This window comes from Rhincodon typus, chromosome 6 (assembly GCF_021869965.1).
Source record: "Rhincodon typus isolate 14 chromosome 6, sRhiTyp1.1, whole genome shotgun sequence".
In the NCBI taxonomy this organism is placed as follows: Eukaryota; Metazoa; Chordata; class Chondrichthyes; order Orectolobiformes; family Rhincodontidae; genus Rhincodon; species Rhincodon typus.
The window spans coordinates 62,290,824-62,298,463 of NC_063337.1; the positions used below are offsets into that span (position 1 = coordinate 62,290,824).

The window sequence follows — 7,640 nt, forward strand, 5'->3', positions numbered from 1 at the left end:
AGATCATAGATAACCCCTATAGTGTAGAAAGAGTCCATTCAACCCATCGGGTCTGCACTGACCCTCCAAAGAGTATTCCACCCAAATCCACCACATCCCTGTAACCCTGCATATCCCATGGCTTCACTACCTAGCCTGCATTTCCCTGGACACTACAGGGCAATTTAGCATGGCCAATCCATCCTGCACATCCTTGGACTGTGGGGGGAAACCAGAGCACCTGGAGGAAACCCACACAGACAGTCACCTGAGGGTGGAATCAAACCCAGGTCCCTGATGCTGTAAGGCAGCAGTGCTAACCACTGAGCCATCGTGCCACCCCCTGGGGTAACTACACCTGGGAATTACAGGAGGAAATAAGTGTGTCTGAATGTCATTGATTGAAAGTTTGCTGCTGTCTTAGATATTGATTCCCAGCAATTTTTTAAAAAATATTTTGGCAATGTGAGGTAAAATACATTAATGGAAGTAGAATGTACCCACAATAACGGATTAATGGGTAATCTTTTGCCACACTGTTTGCAAGTCAATTTCATCGTAGCACAGGGCCTCAGACCTCAATGTTACAATTTTTCATATGGTCTCTTCTTTGCTTATAACCAGGGTTATGCTTCTCTTATTTTCTGTCATACCCGTATAACTTGAAATTCCAATGTCTTGCAATGTCTTCAATGACATTGATTTGTCTATTTTAGCTTGTACCAAGCTCATTGTCACTCGCCCCTTTATTTTTGGCCCTTCTCAGTTCTTTCTTTGGCCCTTCTCAGTTTTTGTTTGCTGCTGTCTCTCTCTGTCGCTATTTATATCACTCTTCTGCCGTCTGATCCTGCAGGATGTGGGCACAGTTACAATGTTTAAAAGACACTTAGATAAGTACATGAATAGGAAAGGTTTAAAGTGATACAGACTAGGAGCAGGCAGGTCGGACTTGTTTAGTTTGGAATTGTGGAATTTGGAAGCATGGACTAGTCTGACTGAAGGGTCTGTTTCCATGCTGTAAGACTCTATGAGTCTATGTCTAAACCATCACCATTCATCTTCCTCTTCCATAGCCTTGAGCTCATCCAAAATTCTGTAGCCCATATCCAACATTCCCTCTGCATCTGGGTAGCTGCTTGGAGGATCTGCATATGCCGATCAGCATGCCGATGCATTGGCTTCAGCTTCCAGAAGTTGCTTCAGCATACAGCCCTTGGAGGTGTGCACAGCAGAAAAAATAATTAGAAGGAAACGCTGCCCATATCCTAACCCATTCAATGTTTCACTGATCCATCACCCTCATTTGCCTAATTTACATTGGCTTCCAATTTAGCAACTCCTCAATTTTAAAATCCTATTTATCCTGAGGTGTTTCCTCCTAATAGCTTGCTGCAGCTGCATGTTAACCTACAGTGACTGATGGACCAAGATACCTAGGTTTCTTTAGTCATCTAGACTTTCCACCTTTTACCATTTAAGAAATTCTCTGCACATTGGTTTTGCCTTTAAAAGTGAATAACCTCACATTTTTCCATTTTATTTTCCACATTACTTTCCATGTTCTTGCCTATTTACTATACCTAGATAACAAGTGGTCAGGCCAGCATATTCGTGTTAGTGTGGAGACTGGCAAGACTAGGGAACAGGCACATATTAGGTATAGGCAGCTGGGATCAAGTGAAGCCCTCTTGAGTAAAGGGGGTGTAGGAGTACACTTAAGGCAGGAATCAAGAGGGCAGAAAAGGGGACATGAGATAGCTTTTGCTGATAAGGTAAAGGAGAATCCAAAGAAATTCTACAAGCATAAGAATCTCTGTATGGAACCACAGTAGATGGGCAAGATCTTAAATGAATATTTCTTGTCCGTATTCATTGTAGAAAACGATGTGGAAGGTACTGAATAGTAAACTGGTAATGAAGGTGAGATCACATGAGATCCAGGGAGAGCTAGCCAACTGGGTACGAAATTGGCTTGACGATAGGAGACAGAGGGTAGTGGTGGAGGGTTGTTTATCAGACTGGAAGCCTGTGACCAGTGGTGTGTTGCAAGAATTGGTGCTAGGTCCACTGTTGCTCGTCATTTATATAAACGATTTGGATGAGAATATAGGAGGCATGGCTAGTAAGTTTGCTGATGACAGCAAAATTGGTGGTAAAGTAGTCAATGAAGAGGGTTATTGAAGAGTACAATGGGATCTTGATCAAATGGACCAGTGGGCTGCAAAATGGCAGATAGAATTTAAATCAGATAAATGCGAGGTGTTGCATTTTGGTAAGACAAACCAGGGCAGGACTTGCACCATTAATGCTAAGGCTCTGGGATGTGCTGTTGAGCAGGGAGACCTAGGAGTGCAGGTACATAGTTCCTTGAAAGTTGTGTCAGAGGTAGACAGGGTAGTGAAAAAAGCGTTGTCACACTTGCTTTCATCGGTGAGAGCATTGAGTACAGGAGTTGGGAAGTAATGTTACAGCTGTACAAGCCATTGGTAAGGCCACATTTAGAGTACTGTGTACAATTCTGATCACCCTGCTATAGGAAGGATGTTATTAAACTGGAGAGAGTGTAAAAACGATTTACAAGGATGTTGGGCTGGGACTTTTTTTTCCTTGGAGTGTAGAAGAATGAGGGTTGAGTTATCAAGGTTTATAAAATCATGACAAACATAGATAAGGTGAATAGCCAAGATCTCTTCCCCTGAGTCCAAATCTAGAAGGTATAGGTTTATGTTGAGAGGGGAAGATAAAAAAGCGACCTGAGGGGCAACATTTTCACATAGAGGGTGGTATGTATAAGAACGAGCTGCCAGAGGAAGTGGTAGAGACAGGTACAATTAAACGATTTAATAGACGTTTGAACAGATACGTGGATAGAAAAGGTTTAGAGAGGTATGTGCCAAACACAGGCAAATGGTTCAGTTTAAGAAACCTGGTTGACATGGACGAGTTAGGCTGAAAGGCCTATTTCCACGCTGTACACCTCTGACTCTGACTCTGTCAAATCCTCCTGAAAATGTTTTACATCTCCCTCACAACACAAATTTCCACTTAGTTTTGTATCATTTGCAAATTTGGGAATATTATCTTTGTTTCCCACTTTCAAATCATTGATATGTATTGTGAACAGCTGGTGCCCAAGTTCTAGTTCTTGTAATATTCCATTAGTTGCAGCTGGCCAAAACGAGAATGACTCGTTTATTCTATCTCTGTTTTCAGTCTATTAGCTAATCATTAATCCACACCAGTATGTTACATTTAGTGCCATGTGTTTTAATTTTTCTAACCAGCCTTCTGGAAGCACTTTATCAAAAGCCTTCTGAAAATCTACGTATACTATATCCATCTGCTCTCCTTTATCAGTTTTGTAAGCAACATGTTCATGAAAAGCTCCAAGTTCACCAAACATGATTTTGCATTCACAAATCCATACTGACTATGCCAAATCAGATCATTATCCAGTCAGTCTGTATCTATCCCTATATTTTTCTTTATATCTAACTTTATAATAGATTCTAGCATTTTCTCTTCGACTGATATACTGATAAAGTTTCCTGCTTTTTTCTCTCACTCCCTTACTAAGTAGTGGGGTGGCATTTGCTACCTTCTAATCTGCAGTAATTATTCCGGAATATATAGGATCTTGGAAGATAATTACCAATGCATCAACAATGGCTTTAGTCACCTCCTTCAGCACTCTAGGATAAAGACTGTCATGTCCTAGGGATTTATCAACTTTTAGTCCCATTAATTTCTCCAGTGCAATCTTTTTACAGATGCCAGTTTTCTTCAACATGATCACATTAAAGAGCTATATAAATGCAAATTGTTGTTATTATTCTTACTGTATTGCCGCAATCCCAGGTTTTAACTAACCCTTCAGAAAACACAGAACTATTCTCTGTGTCTCTCTCAGTATTCACCAGTGTCCCATCAAGTTGCCTACCACTTCTTCTTTATGGTCAACAACATCAACTGTTATGTTCTGTGTGGTGGCCAGGATGTCAGTGACTTTAAGAGATATGCTAATAATATATCATCACTATATTATAGAATGTGACCTGAAGCATGACATTCTATTAAAAGCATGCTGTTCAGTATAACTTAATTGCTTGATTTAGCCCAGATAGTGGCATGCTCATAAATACAATAGTTGTTTATATTGGTGAGTTGTAATAAATGCCTTTTGGATTCTTCAAAACCATATTAACTGTATCTAGTTTCTTATGCTATGAGGGGTAACACAAGCATTGCTGCATCAAGTAAAATATCCTGCTGGGGGCAAACACACATTGTGTTTAGCAGCAGTGGCAGTGTATAAAAGAATCTCAGTGACAGATGTTGGGAAAACTAATTGATGCCTAACTGGACACCAGCCCTGGTCATCAGAGTTCAGACAAGCGGCTGCATCAACTTCTTGACTACATAAACTGTAAAGATCCGTAGAAAGGGTGATAACCAGCTGGAATACAGAGCTAATTTCAGTTTGATTGAAATCTAAGTTATTTCAAGATTCAATAAGTTACTAACTGAACCTGACTTAAGAAATAAAAGGCTGAGGTTACCACTATAACCAAAATGGAAGATTGTAGATCTAAACCACCGAGTTCTTTGTCTCTTAAAATATCTTGAGTTAAAAAGAAAACAGCAGTTAAATGGTCCTGACAGCTTTGCTACAAATTTCTCATAAAATAAAATGTGACTTCTTTAAAAACATGTAATTTTCGACAATAAGAAGCTTAGCCTCATCCAAACATTGGTTGGTTCCATCATTTTCTATCTTTAAATCGACGCCAAAATCAAGTTAAAGCTTTTGTGATGCCATTGCTCCATTTTTGTATGGAAGCCATCTATGGGCAGTCACTCTCAATTATAAGCTTGCAATTCTTAAAATTACAAGCCTGTAGTTCTTATAGCCATGCATTTAAAGGGAGCCTCCACATCCATGTAATATTCCATCCACTTTTTTGATGAAATTTTAGCAAAATAAATATTTACTATACATGGGAAAGATTGCATCTTGTGTTGGATAACATCTCCAAATTTCCATTGTTCAGTGACCTAGCAACAGAATGAGTCTAATTGTTGCTGACACGATGAGTACTATTTTCAGTTTATTCAGTGTTCCAGAGCAAGCAATGTCTGACAACACACCACAGTTCACTGACAAATGATTTTGTGACCTGTATGCTAAGTGGGGGGTGACCCATATCACATCATCTCTCCACTAACCACAATAAACCTGTCTACCAGAATGTATGGTGCATATTATCAAGTTAATAATTATCAAGTGTTATGCAGGGAAATAAGATAACATTGTTATATATCATGCAACACCAATGGAGAATGCTATCATCCTTAGCACAACTTGTGCTTGGAAGACATGTTCAAATGAGCTTGCCCAGAACCAGTTGTTTAACCATTTCAAGACAAAGGATATTCTTCTTCACTCTACCAGCAAATTCTAGAACATGCAACTAGCCCAGACCATACAAGGTCATTATTGATTATGGTGCTATATTGCGAAAGAACAAAAGCCAGCTCAGATAGCACATTGATTATTCATGAAGACAGTGAGGAAGAACGCTCCACCAGTGATTGTGTTGTGATGTTGTGTGATACTAGCCAGTGGCAACACAACTAAGTTGTCAAGTGCAACATGGAACATTAAAGTACTTGTCCGGATTGAGTGTATCCAGTTAATAGTGTTGTCTGTGTACAATCATGTATGTCTATTTAGATTGTTTTCTTTTCTTTCAAAAAACGGCAATGTTATATCATGTCTGTTGGTCAGAATGTCAGTATACCTTGGTGAGAACATCCTCAGGATATTATCACTGTATCACAGCAAGTGACCTAATAATACAAAGACTGCATATTTCATCTTACCTGTGATCACTTGAGGCATGACACGCTTTTGAAAGCACACTCAAAGTAACTTACTTGCTTGATTTTAACCAAGACACTGATGTGCCTGTGAATGTATATGTGAGCTGTCTTAAATTCTATTGTTGACATTAAGAGAGATGAAATAAGCATTGCAGCATCAGGTAAAATATCCTACTGGAGGCAAAACCGACATTCTCTTTCTCTCCCATTGACCCTCTTACAGAATGCTTCTTCAGTCTTTTCATGTTAGTTCAAAACTGTATATTATTGTACAACTTTAAGATGAACAATAAGAAAAATAAAAATTCCATGCAGTTTATTGCCTGTACTGCAGGACGCACCTCAATGGACCTCTAAATGCAATCAATATATTGAGTAATATCTAGTTACCACAAATAAATCTGTGCTGCATTTTCCAATATAATATAGAATGGATATATGATTTCTGTGCTTTCCATTCCATACAACAGCAGCATTATGAGTTAAAGGTAATACCAAAATTTGAAAATTCAATGTCGAATTTGACCTCCAATTCTTGATAGATTGAAGCTTCACGCATTCTAATCTTTGGCACCTTTGCCAAAGAAAGCAATGATCTGTCTCTTCATTCTCCTAAAATGCCGACCCATGTTCCCAAACGAAACTAGTCCCACTTACCTGCATTTGGCCCATATCCCTCCAAACCTTTCATGTGCTTATCCAAATGTCTTTTAAATGTTGTAACTGTACCTGTATCCACTCTCCAGTTCTGAAGAAGGGTCATTCGACCCAAACTGTTAACCCTGATTTCTCTGCACAAATGCTGCCAGACCGGCTGAGCTTTTCCAGCAATTTCTATTTTTGTTTCTGATTTACAGCATCCGCAGCTTTTATGGTTTTCACTTCCTCTGGCAGTCCATTCCACACACAAACCACTCTCTGTGTAAAAAAAAAAGTTGCCCCTCATGTTCTTTATAAAATTTTCTCCGCTTACCTTAAAAATATGCCCCTAGTTTTGAATCCTTCTCCCCATCCTAAAGAAAAGACACTTCCTATTCAACTTATTTATGCCCCTCATGATTTTATAAACCTCTATAAAGGTCACCCCTCCGCCTCCAGCGCTCCAGTGAAAAATATTCCAGCCTATCCAGCCTGTTTTTATAGCTCAAACCCACCATTCCTGGCAACATCCTGGTAAATCTTTTCTGAACCCTCCTTCCAATAGCCAGGTGACCATAACTGCACACTGTACTCCAGAAGAGGCGTCACCAACGTCCTGTACAACCTCAACATGACGTCCGAAATCTTATAGTCAAAGCTCTGAGCAATGAAGTCAAGCATACTAAAAGCCTTCTTAACCACCCTGTCTACCTGTGATGCAAATTTCAAAAAATTATGTACATGACCTCCTAGGTCTTTCTGTTTTACAACATTACACAGGGCTGTACTATTAATTGTATAAGTCCTGCCCTTGTTTGTTTTACCAAAATGCAATACTCTTATTTATCCAAATTAAGCCCCCATCTGCCACTCCTCAGTCCCCTGACCTAATTGACCAAGATCTCTTTGTAATCTTAGATAACCTTCTTCAGGGAGCCCTTTGCAGAACACCTACGCTCGGTTCGCAATAAACAACTGGACCTCCCAGTCGCGAACCATTTCAACTCCCCCTCCCATTCCTCAGACGACATGTCCATTCTGGGCCTCCTTCAGTGCCACAATGATGCCACCCGAAGGTTGCAGGAACAGCAACTCATATTCCGCTTGGGAACCCTGCAGCCCAATGGTATCAATGTGGA

General features: G+C 39.8%; 1 protein-coding gene across 2 annotated transcripts in view; it reads left to right on the forward strand.

The window, feature by feature from the left end:
- Nucleotides 1-7,640, forward strand: part of LOC109917838 (ferroxidase HEPHL1-like) — a 266,721-nt gene that overhangs the window by 27,714 nt on the left and 231,367 nt on the right. The window lies entirely within an intron of this gene.